Here is a 24,438-nt window from a genome sequence, read left to right as displayed (position 1 = left end):
GGGCCCGGTCCTCATCCCGAAAGGGGCACAGCTGGCGGGCGGGCAGGCAGGAGCATTATGGAGCAGCACGTTCGCTCAGCCCGCTGGCACCAAGCGTGGAATTTCCCTTCCACGTATTTATGATGAAGGAAGGGGACGGCTGGCCATCCATTGGCAAGGCAGGAAGAAAGCAGGAGGGAACTTCTGGAGGAGAAGCACGTTTCTCCTACCTGGTGGCTGAGCAACTTGACTGCCCACCAGCTGCCAGCGGGTTGATGGAGCCGCTCTGAGAGATCTGAGGGCCTTTTCTGATGGGAGAAAGCACTGGGTTAAGCAGCAGCTTGCAACTAAACAGGGAGGAACTAGACAGTAATGACAAACAGACACAACCTATCAACTCCTAAATATGCTCAAGGGCCCTATCCTGAAAAAATGCTCCATGTTTGGGGGATGAAATGTCAATGTAGTTCGAAACCGGCTGGCAGTTAAGGGTTTTGAAAATTTGTAGCAATCCCCCACCCTTTTCAGTCTGGGACTTACTCTATGGAAAGAGCGCTTTCAACATCCACTAATACTTCTCCTTCACCTCCACAAAATGTTCTTAAAATGGGCGATCTTGTGGGTTGTAAGCAAGAGGTTTCCAAACCACTGGTGGCACACAGATGCACAGAACCGCTGCAGTCTAATGAGAGAAAGCAGGCTGATCATTTTTGCATATCCGTGATGCCTGAATAACCTGTTTTGCCAATACAACATAAGTGAAGAGAAATGCAGTGTTCTCTCTTTATCCTCAAATGACCCACTCTACCCTGTCCAACTCCCACTTTTAAGTAACCCAACTCTTTGGAAGAAGACCCTTTCAGCACTGCGCATTCACACTGGGCCTGGGCATTGCTCTGACAGATAAACCACCTCCTCTCTCTGCTCAGCCCTCAATCCCTAAGGGGCTTTTCCTCTTTTTGACCCTCTTCTCTGTCCCTTGTCAGTGCCTACTTGGTAACTTTGTTAAAGAACTCAAGAACTCTTTACAGCTTCCTGAGCAGTGCAACAGTAGCTAATTCACACCTCTTACCCCAGATAGATACTCTTCCTTCAGGGGAATACTTCTTAACAGCTGGTTTTCAATCCCTTTGCTTTGCAGACCAGACCCCCTGAACATTTCGAGCTGGACAGACTTTCAGCCCATTGTTGCCTCTTGCTTGCTTCACTCTGTTACCTCTTCCAGACAAGTGCCTCAGGCTACAAGTTCCCAGGATCCAGGACCCAAAGGTGGAAACCATTGGTCTCTGGCCAGTCTTTTTCAACTCATCCGTTGAGGCTAGCCCTACCTGTACCTTTCCACAGATCACAGCAGCACCTTCTAAAGCTGAAGTGTTGGTGAAACCTGACTGATCAGCTCCACTTGAACCACCAACTTTGTTGCCATTAGTTCAGCCCACTCCCTTACCTGATGAATAAACCTTCTCTATTTTTACATTGATATGGGTCCTTCTTTATGCAACACCTACAATTCACCCTCTCCTTTTTGCATCCTACACCAGGGAGGGCTCAGTGGACTGAGCACAGGAAAAGCTGCAACAGCAATAGCTGTACAGAGTAGAGCAGCCAGGCAGCAAAACATGGCATAAGGAACAGATATGCCTCACGGTGCTTTCGACAGAAGACCCAGTCCCACTCTCACCGACGTCAGGGACCCATCGCGGTTCACTTAAAAGGAAGTTTGTTTCCCCTGGGCAGTAGAGGCTGGGATTTTTCTAAGGAGCCTAAGGAAGCCAGGCACCTAACTTCCATTTCCTGAAGGTACCTTTGAAAATCCTACCTTGTGCTTCAATCCTGACACATACAACAGCAGCGATAAAATACGTGGTGTTAGCGGACTGCCTCTTTTTTTTCTCCTCCCTCCTCTGACCCTGTAATTCGCTGTCTTGTCCCTTGAGGAGTTAGACCAGGGAAAAGGAGCATAAAATGCTACTAGTTCGCAGATGCTGTGGTTCCTCCAACTCCCCTCCCATCCCCCCGACCCCATCCCCCCACATTTCAAACAGTTATAAATGACTGTGCAACTCTGCAGGCAGCAGTCTCAAATAACCACACCAAGCCTCTCCCCTCCAACGGCTTTATGTCTCTTCCTTCCTCTCTTTGGGCCTCCGGATAGCAACTATCAAGGTGTTTTGCTTCACTCTCAAGAGTTAAGTTGCTACTTCATCCACACCTTTGGGAATCTGCCACAGCAAACTGCCATGAGCAGTGAATTCCCAAGGCAGGGATTCTCAGCTGAGAAATCCCTCCTGCTGTCCTTGAAGGGTTTTACCATGGGAACTGACAACAACAGGCTCCCAAATGATCTTAACTGCGATGACAGGTCGTGAGGCAGGATTTCAGGTAGCAGAGCCCCTGAGCATGGGACCACCACTGCCAACCTCAAGAAAGCATCCCCCCGTATTGGGGCCTTGCCCTCCCTGGGCCAAGCTCATAAAAGCTGCCCCAGAGAAGCCAGCTGTCCCGGCTCTTTAGAGCACTCTGGCAAATCCAAGAACATCTTGGAAACATTACAGCTCTCACCACACTGTGTACACACTCCTCACAACTCCCTGGCTGCAGCAGGGACAGACGATCAGCCTTTCTGTTCAAACGCAGGGTCCTCTTCCATCAGAGCAAACCAAGCCTAAGGAAAGTTGCTACAGGAGCTCCAGTTCTGCAGAACAGACAGATCAGACAAGATAGGCCAGCCAGCAAAATACATTTGCATTACACTTCCTATATATGGTTCAGAGCATGGCACACCCCAATCATGGTTTTTATTCTCTTGAAGGGCCCGGCCCTGCAAATACTTAATTTTACATGTGTAAGTAGAGTCCCACTGAAACACAATGGAGCTACTCATGCAAATAATGCTAAGAGCATGTAGGGCTGTGGCTCTGTTTCACTATTCCATCTGCAGCAGACCCAGTTTAAGAGGATCCTGCGGTGCTCTCTCAGAGTTATTGCCGCTCACTTGTGCCAGTTAAACTATTTATGTAGCCACACTCATAGGTAAGCTGTTTAAATGATCCAACGTTTTTTTTAAAAGCCCTAACAAGAACAAATCCCTAATGCCAGACCAGCTCCAATGTGGATTTCATCCCCACAAGCAGCTGAACTGGCACAACTGGAGGAGGAGGAAACATCTGAGGAACAGGAACTTTTGAAGATGGGATTCCAGGCAGGCGAAATGGCGACATGGAACCTTAGCGTGTGAAGGCTGGAGGCACTGCTCTCTTCTGAAGTTACACCTTGCTCCTGACCATCCACTCTCTGAAGCAGAGCCTCTTCCTCAACCACACAGTCATTCCAACATGAAACAAGTTTCACCTCAAATGCAACAGCAGATTGAACTTTTCAGTCATTAATGCTTAAAAACCTTCCCTCAAGAAAATCTGTCACCATTAAGAAGAATCTGCCAACAGTCAGTATACCCAGGATCAGGGATGTGAGCTCCTCCTTGCAGGTAAAGGATGTAGTCACCATGAGCATCTGTAGCCCATACACCACTTCTGCAGTCAAAAGGATCCCTTGCTACTAGCTTTGACATGGCACGTTTGGTCCATGCAAAGTGTTCCCTACAATTTTTTTCAGTTTATGAGCTATTTTACCTCTAGCAACTCTGTGCTGAAATTGCATCACATATTTCCTGTCTGCTGAGGCAAGATGCCCCTCATTCAGTGTGATTATAACCTTCCAGCAAGGAAGCTCCACTAACTCCTTAAGAGCTTTGCTCTCTATACTGTCTCCCAACTTCTGCATTCATGTACACCTGCACAAAGTGGGTGTAAAACGCTATCACTGGTGGATGTGAAGAACACACATCACTGGGAGGATGTTTTGCTTTGTTTGTTTGCTTTAGTTTGGGGGGGGGGGGGTGCCCTCTTTTTGCTCTGGTGTAAATGATCAGAGGAGCTGCAGGATGAGAGAGAGATCAGGCTCTATGAAATCTTTTTCTTAGGAGCTTTGAGTTTTACATGACCGCGTGCTCTAATGAGCCTTCTCGAAAGGAAACAACCCATTTCTGTAAGGAATCCAGGTGATTACTGTTCGCATACCACTGTGATCTCTCTGCATGGGCACAGGGGAGCTGCCTTCATGAGTCTTGCTGCAGCAGGATGAAGTCTAAAACTGGACAGTGCGAAAGAGATAGGAAAGGACCACAGGGAAGGGTAGTTTAACATCCACTGTTAACTTGGAAAAAAAAACCCCTTCTTTCAGAAAGTCTTTTATGTAAATCATTCCTAAAAGATTAGCAAATCAGGCCTGGAGGAGGGGGAGAGATTGTTGTGGCTTTCTTTCTAGTTCAGTGTCTTTTGGTATTAGACATTACCCTGAGTCTCCCCCGTTGTGCTGAACCTCAGTCCTGCAAACACCAGAGAACATTCGTAACTTGGTTCAGGTGAACAGTCCCTCTGCACCCTGACTTGCATGGGACTTCACAGACTCACAGAGGAGGGAAATGCATATATATCCATATCAATGTCAGTATGCATATACACACACACAGACACACATATACCTCCCCCCAAAACACACATAGACACACCCCTACCTCTGTCCCCAGTGCTGGTGTAAGACCACCTATACCAACTACCACTGCCTCGCCGGCTGCACAGTACACAGAGCTCTGTTAGGAAGGAGACTGACTGATGGATCTGACCAGCACTGGCTGCACAACATCACCCTATGGCAACAGTATACAGATGATGGCAAATTCAGCTGGGCAAGAAAGGCCTTGCTCTCACTTTCCCTATCTACACTCAAAAGAGAGAAACGGTTGATCTTGTGTTTTCCTATTCGCACATGAATATCCAAACAATCTGAGCCTTAATCGAGTTTGGGCTGGAGCATGGAACTATGGTTAAAATGGAGCTATGGTTAAAATACTTTTCTGGATCTCCAGAGAGCCTTCTATTTCATCTGCCCCCCCCCTTCAAGACATTATCCCACATCAAAACTCTGACGCGATGAACAAATCCCACGTATTATAACATTCCAATTGCGGGAAGCTCTTGCCCTATTTAGAAAGTCATCTTTCAAGTCAACAAGCAGGTACGAGGCAAATACCACGCAGCCATAGAGATAAATGCTCAGCTTTATCTCCTATGATTAAAAAAAAGGGAGAAGGAGGAGAGAAGAGATACTGAATCAGAAGGGAAATCAGGTAAACAGAATCTGGGGAAACATGCTCATGCAACACATGAAAAATATGAATTAATACTGAACAAAGGTGGGAAATTTTGGCATACAGGAGACTCCAAAATCAATTTTTTGCCCAGGAACACTGCTCCATTACACTGTCCCCATGTTTTACAGGGAACCACTAACACACACTGGGTGCTGTGGTGCCACCAGGAGAATTTGGCTGTGGAATTGCCTGACCCTTGAGCATTTTAAGATTCTCAGCCATGACTTTACACTCCCTTTTTTATGTGTATGACCATCTTTGACTTCAATGAGAAAAGACACGGCAGCAGCTCAGAAAATTGCCAAACTCACCTCCCACTTCCATTCAGCCACCTGCTGAGTCTAGTCCAAGACAGCAAACCCCCTTGCACAGCCACACAGCTACGTTCTCTGTAATGCCTGCCCCACAGTGCCGGGGCACGCACGTGTGCACTTTCATGGTGTAAAACCAACCAAACAAAATTTCATACCCAAAGGAATGTTTCTGAGAAAGCCATGACCAAGCTGAAGAAAGCATCTTTCATTAGGAGCACCCTTCTCACGGGATAAATAGAAGGAGGCTAAGTCTGCCCTCAGACAGACAGACAGAAGTCATCTGTTGCCAACACATACAACAGCTCTCTTGGCATAACAGGCTTTTTGTGCCTTCCAGTGCTGCTCCTCCAGCATCCGGCTGCTCAGGGTACCGGCCTGCTGTACAACAGGGCAGCAGTGCAGACGGGTTACACTCACAGACTACAGCTGCCCCTACAGACAGCGCACAGGTGTTTGAGGCTAAAATTTTGCTCTTGTCTCTCCTGCAAGGCTACAATAAAATAAAAATAACTTCAGCATGATTTCCCCTCTAGATTGCACACAAAGAAGAAACCAAGCCCCCACTGTACTGCAGACTGGCCCATTAAAGCGAATGGTTAAATTCTTGCTATGAAAAAGTAGGCGTTGTTGTCTGTTTTGTGAGGCAGAAATCAATATTCCCGCCTCCTCTCCTTCTGTTATTTCACCTTGAGATACTCATGCTCAGATAGATGAGATCTGAATCTTACTCACTATTACTGCAACTTTCCTCTCTCCAGCATTTCACAGGGTCACAGATGTTCTTGGAGTCCTAACCCGCCTGTAATTTACCACTCAGCTCCCTAAACTGACCACCACTGGTGACTGAAGTAGTGACTGATTTTCCTTCCAAATCACACCACTGTGACTATTTCTAACTATTTATCTACATCCTTTATCTTAGTCATTTTGCTCCCTGTGTCCTCCAATAACAACCCTCTCTCTGCCTCAGCCTTTCTTCTCTGGACCCCTATAATTCACTCCCTGGTGCTAGCCTCTTCCATACCGTGGCCATCTCATATAAACGGTGTTTTACTGTGAAATGCTCTTCTGCTTTCTGGCTCCCTTTAATCTAACTGTGGGGGGTAGCCTGGTTATGAACTGGGGGGGGGGGGGGGGGGGGGGGGCTGGGGGAAGAACCTGGGTGACTGATGCTCAGCCCAGGTGAGCCTGAAGCAATGTTGGCTGGGGAGAGACTAGCAGGGTAAGATAAGCTAGCACTATACCTCAACAGCTGCTCCTTTGACTAGGCTTCCCTTCGGCAGTTCAGATTCAAGGGCCTGGACCGATTCCCACAGATCAGGTAGCAATAATGCCAAGCTGACTGGGCTGTTCTGATGAGTCCTCTTGGATGCAGCTCTGTCTACTATCATGCCTGCCTCTGTCACCTAAGGATTAGACAACTGCAATATGCTCTGTTTGGCACCATGCTTTAAATCCATTCATAAACTGAAGGCAGTGCAGAATTCAGCACTCTGTTAGATAAGCCGTGTCTCTCACCCACAATCAATCTCATGTTTGTGCTCCATTATTATGCCATCTGACCACTGGTTTCCAGACAGATTTTAACATGTTCCTGTTGACCTCCAGTGCCTTGCATACCAGAACCCTTTCCACCTAAGAAATCACCTCTTATATTTCCTAGAAGCTATAGAAAAGACATCGGGTATTCTTGCACAGGTACCTGGGAGTGTAGAGTTGAGGGCTGTTCAGTCTTTAATTTGCCATTGTTTGCTGGTGACAGTCTGATGAAATTGCTTGAGTTATAATGAAGACAGTTTTCATTATCTGTCATTTAAAATGTCAAGGGAGCTTAGACTGAATGGATAGGTGCTACCTGTTGTTTCAAATAGCTTTTGATGAAGAAAATACATTTCAAAAGTACCAGTCACTGATTTACAGGTGCTGCACAAAGATTACATAAAACAGTGAGATCCCTCCAAAGAAAACAAGCAGACTTCCCCCTTGCTCTCTAGTTTAGACATCGGCTTATCATCAGTGTGGTGCTGACTTTCTTCTGCAGTAATCATCAGCGGCTTTCGGTTCTGCAAGATCCTAGATGATAGAGGACAATACCAAGAAAAACAGGAGTCTTCATTATTAGAGGGCACTTGAGAGTTCTGGCTTAGCTACATAAATCCTTCACTCTCGTTCTTTTGCATTTTTACTTGTGCACTTTTATGGTGCAAACTCTGGACCACTTTAGCAACAGATGTCATGACTGGACATACTTCTGTGCAAACATTTTGCTAGTCCCTCTCTGCTGAAGGTGTTGGCCTCTCACAGCTGAACTGCAATAACAGACTGCGTGAATGTTCCTAGTCCATCTGAGCACAAAATCTGCCAGCTTATTTTAAATCGTATCTGTTTATTCCCTAGCATGAATACATCTGCTTACAATACCTGCCTTGCAGTTCCTGAGAGACACCTAGGACAGCATGTTTCTTTTCTATCTATATCCCTATATTTTAGAGCATCCATTTAACTTGTGAGATGGTGCTGTATAGGGGACCTGCCTTGGTAATGCAACTCTGATGGGATACACTCCCTGTGCCTTGGCTTGCTTACAGGATGGGCTCTTCCTACACCCAACCTGTACCTTTTGCCTGTCCTTTCTGTCAAACCAAGACAAAATGAATGCCAGCAGTCCAGCCAGTATGCGAGGAATGCAGGTAATGCTCTGGCTACAGTGTCTTTAAGAACCACTTGCATTTTTGGAAATTGCTTTTATATGAGTATCCAGCATCAAAAGCTGTAGCATGAAATCTCTCGTAAATTTTTAAATGCTGAAGAACAGGTACCTTCCACTTAAGAATCAGATAACAAAGATTGCTGCTGCTTTGTCCAGTAACACAATTTCAGCCTGCCTGGGTCCCACGCAAGTCAGCTGGCTTCCTCATCCAGGTTCCTATTTCCCCCATGTGCAGAGACTGCAGTGTCCCCTGTGATGTCCCAGCTCTTGGTGGTATATGTGATGTTCAAAACTAAGATTTGATGGTAATGAGGAAGGAGAGAAGGACTGAGCCTTAGGATGGTGGACTCTGAAATTCACAGATGTGGGGAAGAAATAAGAGTTGTTCTGAGACCTGATCATTTCCATGTCTTGTTTCCATTAGGACAATGTTTCCCAGGCACTTATTTGAGCCATCCTTACAAAGCATCTCTGAAAGAAAAGGGTTTATGTTCCTGGCAACACGTTCCAAAAAAACACGTCCCCAGCTCCCTGCTGCCATAAGCAAGCACAACTCCAATGATTTCAATAAAGCTGCACTTTCTGTGGCCCTAAGGCTATAACACTACAGTAAACAAAGCCAAATACCATAAGCCAGATGCTATAAGGTCTGAATCCAAGTCTTCAATGTCATACACATATGATCCACCAAAAGATGGCCGAACCCACACCTTCAGCTGGCTGTCACAGAGCTCCTTCACCCACCAGCAGAATGTGAATCCTAAGGCCTCATCCTGAGGCAGGGCGATGGCTGGTGGACCTCAGCCTGCTCCTCACAGGCACTTCCCCTTGAAAGGGCAGCGGTACCCCGCTCCTCTAGGCTCTGTGCTGCATCAGCACTCCCAGCCTCCCTGCTGAGTCCTCTGCCCTCTCCAAAAAGAAACCCCGCACCCCGCTCTAATGGCCATAAGGATGAGTTCGAGCAATAAAATGCTGATACCAAAACCAAATGACCTTACAACTTCAGCTGCTTACCACTCCAGTTTCTTCACTTCCCCATCATACAACTTGTTTTCTCTTTACATCTGAAACATCCAAACACCACTCACTCTAAGCAAGGGACAGCTCAAGGCTGTTGCCAGACTAGGTTTGGGATCCACTGGCACGTGCTGAAAGCAGACCCACAGTTCAGTTAGATGACAGCATACATCCTGGAGTAAGGAGGATGTAATGCTGGCTAGTTGCTCATGACTGAGTGAACACAGCAAATGAATGGTCTTTCCAGCTTCAGAAGTGGTCCCTGAAGGCCAGCAGTAAGGGACTTTGGCTTGATAATATAGTCTGGGGAACGTACTGCACACAGATCCAGTGAGTAATGTTGAAAATCCATAGGCAAAGGAAATGTTTTAAAACAGAGGAGGAAAATCTACTTGAAATCAATACCGTGAAGGTCTCTAAAAGGAAACACTCTGCAAAAAAGGACACATTTGCCACATATAAATCTTTAATGATATCTTGTAGTTCTAACAAAGCCTTTTTAAAACAACAACAAAAAAAAAACCAACCAGATACTATAATACACCTGATAGAGCAATAATCCTCACATGGCAAAATATGATTTTCACACCTGGTAAATGAAATGACTCTGCTGCATCCCGAGGCCAGGGTTAGGGGCTAAGGTGAGCTGTTAATGGAAGGTTAGAGACCACATAACGGCTCTTCAGGGAGCACCTTTCAGATGCTCTTTTCATGTACAGTAACGCACAGTGATCAGAAGGCACTGGCGGCACATACTAAAGTCACTGTCACTGACAGTGGTTCTAACTGTGGAGTCACCAGTTGATAGGTCAGGTTCACATAGCTGGCTTACATGCCAGCAGTCCTCAGATTCAGGATAAGGCTCACTCTCTTGCAAGAGCAATCCTGTATTCTTTCATCTCCCTCCCAGCGCGCTTTCTGCAGCACACCAGGGTTAACCACTCACTCTCTCCTCGCAGACGAAGAGTGAAGCTATAGAGCCAAGACAACAAACTTTTCGACCGCATACAGCTAGAGCCTCTGAGCCATTAAAAGAAAAGCACACAGTGAAAATCAAGGAAAATACTGATCACAGGCCATGCTGGTAGGAACCCAATGGCATTCAGAATCCACCTTGTATCAGCACGTGAGACTGCTAGATCCAGGCAGGATGGCTATGCAATTTGCCAATCACTCAGGAACAAGAGAGAAGTGAGACCTGCAGGGAGCCAGCAGGCCCCGGAGGTATGGATATTTACAACAAAAAGTCTGAGTGGAATCAGTAAGAGGAAGACACATGGACTAATACACTACATGCTCTAGCACCAAACAAAACACGTGGCTTAACAAGACACTTTAGAATATCTGGCTCCATAAATTAGACTGCGATTCCCAGTTCTTTAGCTCCCAGCTCCTGCTGATTTCTGTGGATAAAGGGGATGTTTGTCACTCCCAAGATCAGATGCTAGATCAAATGCTTTTCAAGAAGTACACATATGAGTATGTTCCTAGGGAAGAATGAGCTAGAGCTAAGCCTTCAAATGAGCACAAGGAGAACCTCCTGCCCACAGACAGGAAAGTGGTAACCTCCTTCACTTCCTTTGTGGCTTTAACCTAAACCACAACTCCTCCCTTTGGGTTAGGAGTCTCTTCCACTCATTCAGATGTTTGTCAGCTTGTCTCTCTCTAATACCCAGCATCCGTTGCTGCCACATTGGAAAAAAAAGTTCTCTTCTTTTTTCCTCTCTCCCGCACCCCTTTTGCAGTTTCTTTCCTAAACAAGAATGGCTTCAATGCATGGCAAAGCAAGTCTAAACTACAGCTCTTCAGGCACAGAAATTAGCAATTGCAACATGGAGCAGGGAGAAAGGAGACGTTGGCATGCAGGCTACCCCAACGTTTCGGAACACTGGCAGTGAGGAAACGTTGCTGCCAGCAGGAACAGTGATGCCAAACCAACTCACAGGGCTTTTCCATGAGTGCGAGCACTCCTTCACAGCCCTGGGCACGACATCCTTCCTTCTGCCCCAAAGAGCTTCAGAGCACGGGCGAAGCACTGAAAGCGAGGGGCAGAAGCGGGCGAGTGCAGGGAAAAGCCATGCTGCCACGCAGGAGGTCCTTTGCCCATGTATAGGGAGGTGAGAAGAACAGGTCCCGTCATCCCTAGTGTGGGGTGTCAATTAGGGAGAGGCAGTGGCTCCCCCCTCACTGAGATCCCATCATCTGCTGAAGGGAGGTTTAACAATGTGAGACAGTGGCTCCCACCCAAAAGCCTTTTGGTCCAAAGGCTTAACCTTATGATACCCAGGTGATATTGGGGTTTTTTAGAGACAGTTGGACTTTGTGAAAGATTTGAGCAGTACTGCACAGGCATTTTTTTCTACTTACAACTGCCTATACCAGGTAGGCAGAGAGGTACTCAGGGGGCAACCTCTCCCACCGCTCCCACTGCAAGGCACCAGGCAGCCACACATAGTGTAGAGTGATGCAGTTGCTCTCTTGTCAGCCCCCACTCCCAGGACCGCCCGGGACTATGTACGGTGAAAAGGAATGCTTTTTATTCCTTCAAGATTTTCAGAGATTTCAAATCATTGTTCTGTATCTGATCAGAGGAAAAAGAATAGTTTTCAAAACTTATACCTAGAAATTATGACCAAATTAATTAAATGCAAGATTTCATTTTACCTTCCTGAAGCACTTCATTTTGACAGCTTCAAAACTTGTCTCCATTTTTTTTCAAGATGGGACATGAAACTGGAATCAACTTTTCCCGAAAATAGCAACAGTTTTGGCAAATCAGCAATTTTCTAAGAAAAATGTATCACTGGAGAAAAATCCTAACAAAACCTAGTTCTATTATTTCCTCCCAGCATCACACAGGAATATGCCTCCGTGGTGTAATTCAGCCTTAAGTTTCATAGCAACTCTGATTCAGACATATTGCACACAGATATTAGAATATGCCTTTGACATCATGAGAGCAATGCAAAATAGTGTATATACAATATGGCCAAGCAATGCTGCTATGGAAACACTTGCTTTGAATTCCTGTATATGGGGCGTTTAAATTCTTATCCCTAATATTGCTTTAACAGAATTTTGTGTATTTTACTTTCTTGCTCAAGTCATCTCCCTCCTTCTGGACTCTCCCCGTTGGAAATGAAAGATGTTTTTGTGGGTGAAGCAGAAGGTGATGAGATCTGCACCACATTCCTGGTGCTGCCATACACACCAGCGCCATGAGCTCCAGCAAGAGAAGTAACTGATTTGTGCCTCAGTTTCTGCAGCTGTAAAATGGAAATAAGCTGACGTTTTACTTCGGGTATAACTCGAATGCGCTTTGAAATCTTTTGTGACAGCCAGAAGATACATGCATCCTTATTCCTATTTGTTACTTTCCGTAGGCGAGGAGTTACTGTCCTCTACAGACCTATGCTGATGATCTCTCTATATTGAAGAACCAAATCAGGAAGTACAGTCGCCCACTCATGTAGCGAACAGATAAGTAATAAAGCAGTGCACTTGCCAACTCCTAAGGAGGTGGTTTCTTAAAAAGACATAGGAAGCTTTCATGTTTTGAAGCTGACTAATTTCAGAAAGTTCCCGTTTCACTCTCTTTTTCTTAAACTTCTTCAAAAAACATCTGTTTACCTGCTCTTCTGAAGTGTCTTCTGCTAGGGAGGGTCAGACTGGCTAGATTAAAGGTAACAATGCTAGAAGAAAAGAGGACACTTTAACTGTCCATCTCCTCCATTTCCAATGTGCTCCTGGTGACCCTAGCGGTACTTTTCAGGTCTCACTCTGACAAGGAGAGGATGCTGCAGCCAGCAACGGCCATCTGAAACTCTACTGAGTCTTTCGGGGTATAGCGCATCCCGGACACATGGCATCACCTCCTGCAAAATTTGAGCAGAATGTGCAATCTAATAATGATCACTCAGCAGCCAAACTCACCCATGCAATCCAGTGATCGCAAATGCAGATTAAGTTACTTGCATTTGTCTGATGGTGTAATTGCCAGACTGCACTTTCAAATGAGTATTTGTTTAACTGTGTGATATACAGATAGAGCTTATGCACTTGAGGCCAAATTCACCCCTGTTGTAATTTCCCTAACTCCAGTAGCAATTACTCAAAGGATTAATTTGGCCCACAGTGTTTCCTAGTATATGTGATTCATCATTTCTCTCCTATAACAAAGAATAATATGCTGTTTCAATCAGTGGTGATGTCCTGGCCTCCTTGAGGCTGCCGGACTCCCTGTTTAATCAGACATAAAACAAATCACTTGCAGAGGCAGAGGCGTATAAGCATGCTTTAATTACAATATTGTAACACCAATTAGAGATCTATCTAATCGAGGACTCAGTACTTCCTACTCGGGTATTACTCCCATGTTGGGATAATTACTGCTAATTAAGCTTGGAACTAATTAGGCCAAATGATCTCATTTATACCAACATAGATGACTTCTAGGAGTTCACACACACACAAAAAAAAAACCAAGTGTGATTTTATCATTCCTGGACTCATCAGCACTTTGATTTTGAAATGGACTGTCCCTCCCCAATAGATAAGCCCTGTTAAAACTCAAGCCCCAGATCTCAGATCATCTCAGATTCTCCTAAGGCAGAGAAACACTTTCTGAAGGTGTTGGTTGGTTGGCCCAAGTCATCTTCTGCTCTAATAGACACAGTGGATTAACAGAGCTGTGTCCCATCATGGCATGGTTCATTCAAAACCTACAGGCTGCTCTCACACAGTTATGGTTACAACTTCTCAGTGCACTTAGCACTACCTAAACCACCACAATTGCTGCACAGAATAAGGTTTGCTATAGGGTGCTGTGCAGTGTTAAGACTTACAATAACTTAAAAAAAAAAATTCTTAAACACACCTATAGCCGTATGTACTTGTTGCATGACTTGCATCAATGCTTCGTGTAATTAGAAATTGCATCCCAACACTGTTTAGTAACGGTGGCTCAGCTGTGCTGTATGTGATGGCTGAGGGAAGAGGCTGACTCTAGCTAATGGAGTTCCTGGCAAAGCCCATCTGTGCTACAAGACTCCCCATGTACACAGTCTGACTCTATCTAACAAAGTTGGCTTTACACTGCAGTCAGAAAAATAAAGGACAGCCTGTGAAGCTGTGTTTATGTTGCAGCTTCTCCTCTTCCCCTCCAATCCCAAAATTTCTGCACCAGGTCAATGCTGAGATTCTCAGGTAGAAGAGACACCAAGGCAACTACCATTTTGACCTGCCCTTGGCTTATGGAAACAGTCGCAGGCAGTTAAGTAGGGTTAGTTAGTACAGTAATGTTGACATGGCTGAACTGGTGGGTAAAACAAAGCTTAAAAACAAAACCTTTGAGCACTGCATTTTTGTCTGGGTATTTTGGGGGACTACGAGTTGGTCAGCATTTCAACAGTTGCTTCTCACCCAAAGATGTTTTGCACCAGTGGCGTAATTTTCTCCTGCAGTATTTGCTGACTTCAGTTTCATGGCTGAGTGAAAGAAGAATGCCACCTACCAAAATACCAGTCCCACCTTTCAAAGTGACTGGACATCTTTCAAATGCAAGGAAGGACAAGTATCCAAGAACTGGCTGGGAGCACCCATCCTGCCACCCATCTGCCTGCACTACAAACTTTACAAACCTACATGACCTCCTGTCCCTGGGTAGTCAGAGTACCTCAACACCTCTGCTTAGCCTGTCACATCTGCTGAGGCTGCAAACTGGTGGGTCTGTGCTATCAGACAGTACAAGTGAGGCAAGAATGGTTCAGTCACATTCACTGCACAGGCCATCTCTTTCTGTACACCCCTTCTTCCAACTCCTCCCTCAAATTCAAGCCTTCCAGGATCTGCTTCAAGGTGCAGCATGTAGTAAAACCTGCATTCTCTTTACTTTTGGCTTTCTTTCACCAGCTGCCTTTATTACTCCTACAGCTTCCTCCTAAACACTTAGTTTTCTCATGCTTTCTCGTACTTCAGGCTAGAATCCTGAAGCCACTGAACCCAGGAACTCACCATTGTCTCCAGGTCTTCTTCCAGCCTGCCCCTTTATCCTCACAGAGATTATTGCTCCCTGGTGAGTCACAGACACCCCCTGCTTCTCCCCTCCAAATGCCTCCTGAACAATCTTCTCTTTTCCAAAGCCTGTCAAAACTGAGCCCAGCAGGATTCCCTACTCCAACCTGACCTGGTTACAATACCTCCTGGAACTGATCCTCCAGCTGTCTGTGAAATTTCTGTAGAAGTGCCACTTCTTTATGCAGTACCATTAGCAGAAGATTAATAAATAATGCACAGGAATAACACAATCCCCAATAAACAATGTACTACTTCTTCTCCTATTTTCTTAAGTGAGCAACATGGATCCTAAATCTGATCTCCTCCTCCAGTTGTTACCCAATCTTCATCTCAGCTACCAAACTCTCTCCTCCCTCCCCTGGCAAGCCTGCCATTCCTTTCTTCCCAGCTGCCAAGGCCTTCGCTGCTACCTCCTCCAGCCCAAATACACTAGCAGACACGAATGCAAGCATCCATACACATATCAGGTTGCATGTTGAAAATGCACATGCTTCCATACACTGCAATACAGTAGCCCACAGCCCACTGAACCATATTTATTTGGGTATCTGCTGGAACCCCTACAGGAAGAGGTGGGTTGGAGGAGATCTTCTAATGCAAACAAGATCACTGAACCCAAAGACTGAGCAAGACAGCAGTAGATGTATGATCAGGGCAGTTTTCAGCAGAAGCACACAATGGGCCCAGGGGGCCTCTCTGAATGGCATCTTTAGCGTTAAAAGGGAGGAATTCAGGAGCTTTAGATCAGAAGTGCATCCCTAGTGGACATTAGACTCTAATAAATAAGATGCTTTATACTGACAGAGTGCCAGAAACCTCCTCACATCCTCCCCAAGCTCTGCATACAGGCGTCTCTTCAGCTGCCGGTGGTTTGGATAGCAGAAACCAAGCAAACAAGCTCCCTACGTAACAGAGGAGGGAAGGGAAGCAACGTCCTGGTGGAGGACCATCAAGTCACAACCACTACAGAAAGCACCATGAATGCTCTAATTTGGGACTACAATAAGTCCTTCAGGATATGGACTGTCTCCTTCCAGTGTCTGAACAGCGCACTGCGCAACAGGACCCCAGTCCCATATCAGCACTTTGCTATGCAGTGTACAAATATTTACTGTCACCATCTCAGATGGACCTCCCCAGGGGCATCTGCAGGGGATGATGGAGGTTTGAGTCAGTGACCTAAGACCCAGACCTGGGGAGCTCACTGTGAGTCACAGTTCAGTATGTCCTCCTTCCAGACAGGTTCCCTCAGTTATTTTCAAACACTCACAGACAGATTTGAGGGTTTTAACATGTTTTTTTCAGAGCAAATCCCATACTCTTATCCAGGGTCTGCCTACATGCAGAGGTCCAGTTGGTGCCCAGCCCTGTGTGGCCCTATATGGTCAACCCTGTATGTGAAAAGAAGAGGTAGAAAGTGCAAGGAAACAGATATAGGCCAGAAATAATAAAATTCTCATTCTCCCAGAGTGCTAGCCACAGGAAAACATCCAGGGTCCCAGCAGCAAGATGGCAGGAGAGTGGGGACACTGGCCCTGTCTCCTCCCATCCTGAATATCTGAGTTGGTACCAGCTGCATTTCCAAAAGGAAAGCAAAGGGGCTGCTGCTTATTGCAGGCAGCTGCCAGGTTCGTATCCTCAACCCTCCCAAGAGCCTTGGCTCAGGCTCTTGTTGCGTAAGGCAAGGACGCATCCCTAAGTCTGAGGTTTAGAAACAAGATGTATTTATTTGTTATTATTTTCAGTTATCTGAGAGCAGTAAAGGTCAGAACACTTACCTCCTGGGGTTGGTTCCTGCTCCCACTCATGTGATTCAAAGCCAATGGAATGATTTTTTCCATACTTCTCAGACAGAAAAAATCCAGTGGGAACGAAACCTGATACAGGGCATTTTCTAAAGAGGATCTGTGGGAAACAAGGATCCACCGCAATGGGACGAAGGGGAGGCTTGTGGGCATTCCTGGGTACCTCCTCCCCAGTCCCCATTAGACACAATGAAACATGAATAAAGATGGATGGGGAGGCCACAGCTTTTTACCTAAGTTTTAACCTAAGCTGATCTCAAGGACGGGAGTGGACAGTATCAGCTACGTGATACTCCCGGAGCCGCATTTTGGGTGACAAGACTCAAGGACACAACTGCATGTCCTGTGCCCTGTACACGGGCTGCTCCATAATCTCCAAGATTAATTTATGCAAAATACAGGAAGACGTGCTTTTTCCTTTTGTAGTGAATGACTTCATTAACCTTTCAGGAGCTTGCCAATAGTGTAGTAGAAGCAATGGGAAAATCACTCTTCGGGGGGAAGGGGACTTCTGCCGTGTCGCTAACAGCACATACCTAGGAGACGCCAAAGACACCAGCAAACAATGGACCCTGATCCAGTAGTACTCTGCCTTCCCCCTCTGCTCTCCCGGTCTCTGCCCTGCTCTTGCAACGGTCCTTCTCCCGTAGCTGCTGACAGCTCGTGGCCCTGTGACCAGAGAGCCAAGGAAGCCAGACGGGAAGGCAAACGAGGCAGAGGAACACAATTTTGGAAAGAGTCTGGAGAGAGACCTAGCCCAGAGGCAGAGAGGGAGGGAAAGAGCAGGTAAAACAGGTGAAGCAGGTATGGAGAGGGAGAGAAACGGCTGTGGGAAAAATGGGAAAAGGTGTATGGCACCTTGCATGGAGCACGAGGGATACCATCTCAGCATGCCAAGGAAGCGTCGGTCTGTTACAGAGACAGAAGGGAGAAATCAGGAACTGTCTGCTTAGGAGAGCTGAGGCTCATGACTTTTATGAGCCTGGGACTGATGAGCGTGATACCTGCCCTGGCAGGGCAAATGTGGCGCTACCCAGAAATGGAGCTAAACTCCACTGGAGGCCAGAAAGTCGCCATGCCCTGTTGTGCAGGACACTGGATGAAGTCCAATGCACAGCCATCTGTGTGACTTCTTCATGCCTTGCTGTCAGGAACACCTGATGAGCCCGGATTTGGTCAGTTCTCCCATCAGTCCAGCTGCAGACACCTCCTCCTGCCCTGGGGAAAGGATTTCTCCACACCACGTGTCCCCACTGTGGGAGGCAAAACAGAGTCCATAAAGGGATATCCAAAAAACCACCACCTTTCAACTGTCGCTGCTGGCCAGGATCCTTGCAGCCAAAATCCTCTTCCTGCAGGGAGGTGGTTAAATATGCTGCATCCACTCTGGCTGACTTGGAGGAAACTCTATCCCACATCAGATAGCAGGATAGCCTCCGCATGGGATCAGGTGGCTCTCTCGGGCAGCTGGGAGAGGGGTTCTCCCTAACGCAGTGACCCTGCTGTTCTTGTCCTGTCGAAAGAGTAATTCTCTTCCCCCGCTAAGCACAGGTCTCCTAGGAAGAGAGCACAGTTGTCCTGACCTGCTGGGCACTGGCTTGCGGGCTCAGTGCAACTCTCCAACAAGACGCAGAGGCCTCCCCAGGCCTTTGGTGCTGGTCCTCTCCTTTCTCCATCACTGCTTTCCCTGGCAGAGCATAGGACCCTGAACTCAGCTGGGAGTGACACAGCAGGACAGTCACCCTCCTCTTGACAACCACAGATGTCTCCAAGCAGCCAGGCAGAACACAACCCACGATTTCAGAGTAGAGTGCCTAGAGTCAGGGGGAAGTTGGGGGAATGGGAGTAGGACAACAGGCCAGGACCAGAACAAGTCAGGAGGCCACGTCCAAGGAGGTAAGGTGATGTCAGAAGACCAAACTTGAGACTACAGACTTCATCGGGCTCCCAGGCAGAAATAAAGTACTCGGACATTGAAGTGACGACCGTGCTGCAGCTCAGAACAAGACCCGAGGCAGCCTCATCCAAAGCCAGCGGCACACAAGGAGAGGGAGTCTCACTCACCTTGCTCCATCAGAGGGCAACCTCCTCTCTGTGGGGCTGGCAGCCGGGCCATGGCCACGGCCGGGGGGCTGTCCGGCCGATCCCACACCCTGTCCTTCTCGCTCGGGCCCTGGCCAGCCAGCCGCGACTGGGCTGCAGGGACACACAGCCAGGGACAACAAAACAGGGTCCACGGCAGGGGGACACATAAGGGAGGAATTTGGGGGAGAAACCAGAGAGAGGCGATAGGAAGAGTGTGTGGTGCATGAATAGTGGGGGAGGGTAGAAGATACAGGGTGAGAGAAGAAAATGACATGAACAGAAGGAAGGGAGCTGCAAATAGAAGGGGATGTGGAAACAGCAGAGAGAGACAGATTGCAAGAGCGATGGAAGTAGAGGAGACCTAGAGGGACAGAATATAATAAGAACTCTTAAAATGAGAGGAAAAGGGGGCAGGGAGAGAGAAGAGGAGAGGAGAGAGGAGAGAGGAGAGAGAGCATAGAAGTGTAGAGAGAGGGAGAGAGGAGGAGAGTAGGGCGAGAGAGGAGAGATGAGGAGCGAGAGGCGAGAGAGCTTGGCGAAGAGGCGCGACGAGGAGCAGAGGGATTTACGGTCTCCCAGAGAAGGAAGACGAAAACCCTGCATGTTTTTCTCCTTAGCTTTCAAAGGTTTTGTGGAAGCAGAGTTAAGAGTTGTCATCTTCATTTTAAGAAGCGAGGACCTAAGGCACAGAGACTGAGGGTGAATGAGTGACATGGTAGGAAGGAGCTTAGCTCAGCTCCCTACTTAGAATCTTCCATCAAAGATATAGGTGAAGAACAGTCTTGACTTTTTTCTCCTGAGCACACCAGAGAGAGCCCACTACCCAAAGATGGTAGGAAGAGGGCCTGCCAGAAGAAAATGAGATAACCCAAAGTAACATAGGAAAAAGAGTGGCACCTGCTCTTTTTTGCCAGTGCCAAAGTCTCTGGAGATCTGGATTTAGACGTATTCAGAGTAAATTAACCTAGAACACACCAAAACAAGCAGTGTCTGAGTGCTTACATGGAGAATTACCCGCAGGGAGATGTTGCAGTACGGGTTCAGGTCCTGCCAACCCTACCAGCTTACAGCCAGCTGCAAGGAAAACAGAGAAGAGGAGCGTGCGGGAGGCTGCGTGACGGAGGCTCTGCTCCTGCAATGCTAACATCTTTCATTTGCAGCTTATTTTTTTTAGGTGTCTACTATTTATCCAGTTTAATTTGTACCACCTTTATGTTTCAACTGCCACTATGGAAAACAGGCTTTTTGTGCGTACCAACACCAAGCCCCCAATGCCACGTACGCCCAAGCCAAATATAGTTTGTAAGAGCCCTGAATAAACCAAATACCTGGTGCCTGCTTGCACTCCCATATACACATGAGCAAACAGAGCTTCCCAGTTACTCACTGCACACAGGCATCCAAAGGATCCAGTATTTTCCTAACCTCAGACAACACTACTTTATGGCTTGCTAGCACAGGAATTGTCTACGATTCCCTCATCAATGAGCGACGAAGGTCTCTCTGCTATAAACTGATGTTAATGGCAGGTTGTGTACCTTGTTTGTTTATTGCTGAGGAGGAATGTTTGTCGTGGCTGTCAAGTTTATAAAAATATTTCCATGACTTCAGACAGCTTGGCATTTTTACATGCAGCTGAGAGAGTGGGTGAATGTACAGATGAAAAATTGAAGAAACATTAGTAAGGGAGGAAAGAGAGTATCTCCTAGCACCACCAAGACAGCTTAGAAAGGCCAGGCAGGTCAGAGACATTTCTGAATAAAATGCATTTTTTTCCCCTGGGGGTTTCTGAAGAGCTGGCAGTAATTAAACATTACAACACCTTTCTGGAGTAGATAAGTCAGCTGAGGCCATCTGAGGTTAAAGGACTTGCCCGTGATCACACACAGAAAATCAGTGGCAGAGACGAGAATTAAACCCAACAGGCTTAGCTTCCATTACCCAAGTCTTACACACCTGGCTGATGTCCAGACCAAAGGACGGGAGCTGTGCCGACTGTGGACCTGACTGCAAGCGCAGGTCCTCCAAGACAGTATAGCAATCGGGTGAAAAGCTGAGCTGCAGGCATCCACCCTAACTTAGAGATGGTAATTGTGAAAACAAGTGACAGAAGGCTGGGAAGCAGTGCCTAGTTACGAACCGTGGTGCCAAGTGGATTAAATATACATCGATAGATTCAATTACAAAGAGCAGCACGCAAAATGGAAGTGACTGCAGTCAAGGATCCAGGATGGCAAGAAATAACCCCAATATATAATCACAGTTTTTCAGTTGGAAGAAATCTGTGCTTCCAGACCTTGTGGAGAAGGTGCAGCCTTCCATCTCCAGGGGGACTGTCCCAGGCCACCGCAGGCAGTGAGTGGGCAGTGACACCCGAGCCCCAAGGGCTAGTGAGAAGCCTGCAGGACTCAGGTTTAGTGGGCTGAGAGAGATCCGTATCACCTAATGCTGAGCGGCCCTTTGTTATCGCTGTCACCAGAGAAACCAGAGAGTGAAGTGGTGGAGAAAGTGAGCTATTCCCTCGTCGTCCCCGGCCACCCCCGCCTCACCAGGGCAGGGCTGAGACGCACCCGCCGAGGGAGCAGGAGGAGGAGGAGGAAACCTGCTCCACATTTCAGGGGTCGGCACTGCCCTGGGCAGGAATATCCAAAGACACCCTCAATGGTGTCGATATTCAGCCCCGCGTTCATCTGTGCCCAAATGCATATTCTGTTTTGGGGAACCCTGAAAGTACCAGATTTGGCAGAAGACAAGGCCAGATCCTGACACCACTGACCAACTCAATGGTTCGATACTCCTTGTCTGTAGCGGGAACAGAAGCTCACCTCTTCACTCTCCTTCTTCACTCATGCATTTCCCCAGAATTTCAGAGAGTTATAAAATTATCATTGCACCCCCCCCCCAACTTCATCCTGCGCTTACCACGACACATGTACTGCCTTGATCACTAGTAATGATTTAATTTCCTCCGTCCTCTTGAAGCAAAAATAGCAAGGATAATCATTCAGCACTCCATACACACAGCTGCCACCTGAAAAATGCAGGTGAACACAGTTAAATGGAAAGGCAAGTACAATCTCAGACCATTTTTTGTACCTGGAGAACTAGACCAGCAGTATTTTGCATGCAAGATTACAGGTCTGTGTGTAGTTGCATTTTCACATTCCATTACTGCAATTGCACATGGCCAGTTACGTGCCTTAGCAGCAGCTTACAAAAGCAATTGCTACTAAACATACAAAATCCAGCCCCCAGATGCACACGCGCAAGACTGAAATACTGGTCCTTATTTTTCTGCTACAGAAAAACCATGCATTTGGTAGCTGCCTGCCCCCTGCGCAAACACCACACCAGCATATTTCCTTGCACTTAAATTTGTATGTTGATCCACATATTTGAGCCTTGCAATAACCTAAAATGTATACAGCATTTTGCAATTAGAAGTGTCCCCAAAATGAAAAAAAGACCCCAGTTTTTGCATTAAAAATTCTTCTCCCAGCAAGCAACTGTAACCACCTCTCCAGCTAGAATGTACTGTCTGTTTAAGGCTTCAGAGAAACACAGCACTAACCCTTTAAGACAGTAAGAGATGAATACTTTTTTTCATTTAAACTATAGGGGAGTTTTACCTAGATAGACTGCAATTTCCTGAGCTGGCAAAGTGCCCAGGGCTAAGACCACCCCACCCCACCCCCACCCCACCCCCCCCCCCCCCCGCTTCTTTTGGCAAAAATTACCATGGCGTCTTTAATAGTCAGAAGTAGTTTTTAGGGTTGTTTTTACAAAAGATGCCGAGACAAAACTCAGTTGTAAGCAAGCCCGGGTACTGCAGAATTTCTTCCAAGAACTAAACTGATGCACGATGTCCTAAGCATACTATCCCCAAATACCCTACCAAAGGATGGTTCAGTACTGAGTCAGAGGGAAGCGGACTGAATCACAAATAGCCATTCCTGCAAACTGCTCTCCACACACACACACACACAGAATTTACAATCCAAGCAGTGACCAGGTTGTGGTTAGCTTGGGAAAGCTGATGAGATCACAGTCTGGGGAGATACAGCCTCAGCCAGCCTCAAGTTTTTGTTAATCGGCTCCTTGTTTTGCATGGAGACGCGGACAGCAGTTGTTATACCAGGTTTACCATATGTTTATAATATTGTTGTTATGGGAATACATGTACAGTCCGTGTCACTGGCAAGTTGCGCTGTTTTCTGTTGGAAGGACAAAACAGAATTCACTGTCCAACACAGCGCCGAGTGTGCGCATACTTCTAGCAAAATTTATCATAGCACGAGTCACGCTCAGTGCAAAACCGCATGCTTTGTTCATGCGATGGTGTGCGAGCCCACCGTAGTGTCTGCACAGGAGCACATGGCACTTCACAACCGTATGCAAGCAATTTGCTGTGCTGCTCCTTCCCTGGGAGGAGGGCAAGCGTTACCCCCATTTTACAGATTTCAGCAGGAAGACCGATCCAAGCTTTAAAGCAATTTAAGGCTAAGGCTGCCCATCAAATCAGCGTCAGGATCTCACATTCTGCGAGATCTCCATGTCCAAGACCGCCGTTTCTCAAACAGGACAAGTGAAGGATAAAGCAGGGATGACGTTAACTCAGTTACGTACCTAAGTCCACATCACATAGCAGAAATATTTGCTTCCCCGTGTATCCCAAAATGGTGTTCAGGGCAATGAGTTTGCTTACAGGACACAGGAATAATGTGGGTTTGTGTGCAAGACTTATCAAAACTACGATGCCCGAGATGCCTGCACCCTTAGGTGTAGGACAGGGAGTATCAGTGAGTGGTGCTCTCAGCTGCAGGGGCAATGTCGGTGGCTCAAGTGGCTCTGCCACGCAGGAGCAGCACCGAGTAACTGCTGAGGAGAAATCCTCTTGTCTGGCAGCCCCCAACACCACAAAAACCAGGCTGAAGGAGTGAAATACCTTTTGTTTACTGCCACCCCCACCAACTCCTGAGCCGCCACTGAAGATCTCAGAGGCAAGAGCCGCTGACCAGAGCAACGCACAACCAGTTCAAAGGAAAACCGATTTACCTGTTTAGTCTCCTTCTCCTTCAGCAAACAGTGTAAGAAATGGCCAGCTCCCCTCCCCGCCTCCCCGCCCCAGCCCTGACACGTTGCCATTTTCTGTCCCCGTCTCCATGCAGCTAGTCACATCCCATGCCGTAGTTGAGGAGCGGCGTGCAGGGTTTAATTGTGCACGCGCTCTCCGGGGAAGGG

At 47.0% G+C, this 24,438-nt stretch overlaps 1 protein-coding gene across 3 annotated transcripts in view; it reads right to left on the bottom strand.

The window, feature by feature from the left end:
• The window catches only part of BCL9 (BCL9 transcription coactivator), a 62,120-nt gene that overhangs the window by 34,164 nt on the left and 3,518 nt on the right, over positions 1–24,438 (bottom strand). Inside the window, exon 1 of one of the 3 annotated variants that reach the window (XM_030019773.2) lies at positions 22,120–22,138. The exons of the other annotated variants lie outside the window; for them this stretch is intronic. The gene's annotated coding sequence lies outside the window, so the exon portion shown is untranslated. Of the gene's footprint in view, positions 1–22,119; positions 22,139–24,438 lie in introns of those variants that run through there. 3 annotated transcript variants of the gene reach the window in all.

The sequence above is a fragment of the Aquila chrysaetos genome, chromosome 7, assembly GCF_900496995.4.
Source record: "Aquila chrysaetos chrysaetos chromosome 7, bAquChr1.4, whole genome shotgun sequence".
Lineage (NCBI taxonomy): Eukaryota > Metazoa > Chordata > Aves > Accipitriformes > Accipitridae > Aquila > Aquila chrysaetos.
This window is presented reverse-complemented; position numbering and strand designations above follow the sequence as displayed.